At 44.4% G+C, this 1,154-nt stretch overlaps 1 non-coding gene across 1 annotated transcript; it reads left to right on the top strand.

The window, feature by feature from the left end:
* The first annotated feature begins 807 nt into the window (after nt 1-807).
* On the top strand, nt 808-882 carry Trnas-uga (transfer RNA serine (anticodon UGA)). Its single transcript has one exon. It is a non-coding gene; the product is annotated as a tRNA-Ser (tRNA).
* Nucleotides 883-1,154: the final 272 nt, after the last annotated feature.

Raw genomic sequence — 1,154 nt, 5'->3', positions numbered from 1 at the left:
CATAAAAATTCATTACTGAAATACACTGGGAGATAAAGAAATCTACGTACTCAGAACTGGACTAATTTGTACCCTTTCAACAGATTTATAAATGATTGGAGAGAAGGGCATCTGGGACACACGTCCGAGTGCATTATTGATGCTACAGTTGGGGTGGTACGATTAGATAGCTTTATAAATGTGAACGGTCATCCCGGCAGCAAAAATTCCTCTAAGTGATTAACCGAGGAGCCACAGGGAGTGTCGCGTCTGGACGAATCCCCAGCCATACAGACCTTCATGTTAATACTTTTATTTGAATATGGATGAGCATACGTGCTATTGTTTTAAAGATAATGTGAATATTTACTCCAACAAAGGTAACCACTAAGGCATGAACCAAATTGAATTTCACAAGGAATGTGGTGCCCGAGTCTGCATTTCAGATTGCCTACAATTGATCTACTTCACGTGATACGACGGAACAAAATCTATTACCGCCTACTCCAACTTATGAAAAACATTAATTATAGTTTACAGAATCAGATTTTCACTCTGCAGCGGAGTGTGCGCTGATATGAAACTTCCTGGCAGATTAAAACTGTGTGCCCGACCGAGACTCGAACTCGGGACCTCTGCCTTTCACGGGCAAGTGCAAGTGCTCATTCTGGAAACATCCCCCAGGCTGTGGCTGAGCCATGTCTCCGCAATATCCTTTCTTTCAGGAGTGCTAGTTCTGCAAGGTTCGCAGGAGAGCTTCTGTAAAGTTTGGAAGGTAGGAGACGAGGTACTGGCAGAAGTAAAGCTGTGAGTACCGGGCGTGAGTCGTGCTTCGGTAGCTCAGTTGGTAGAGCACTTGCCCGTGAAAGGCAAAGGTCCCGAGTTCGAGTCTCGGTCGGGCACACAGTTTTAATCTGCCAGGAAGTTTCAATTATAGTTTAGATACTTTCTTAATTATAGACTTTCCCAGCGTTCTCTTACGAAACAGGGACTATTCGCCGAAACCTCATTATACGACGGGCGTTCAATAAGTAATTCAACACATTCTTTTTTTCGGCCGGTTTCATTTGAAAATATGCAGAATTTGTTGTGGAACATTTCCGCTTCAGCCCCTACAGTTTAAGGGGGGTAGGACGTCAAACGGGCCGACTTGGAGCAGGAGAGGCATCACAGCA

The sequence above is a fragment of the Schistocerca serialis genome, chromosome 3, assembly GCF_023864345.2.
Source record: "Schistocerca serialis cubense isolate TAMUIC-IGC-003099 chromosome 3, iqSchSeri2.2, whole genome shotgun sequence".
NCBI lineage: Eukaryota > Metazoa > Arthropoda > Insecta > Orthoptera > Acrididae > Schistocerca > Schistocerca serialis.
The sequence above is the reverse complement of the archived record's forward strand: the minus strand, read 5'-3'. Positions and strand labels throughout refer to the sequence as shown.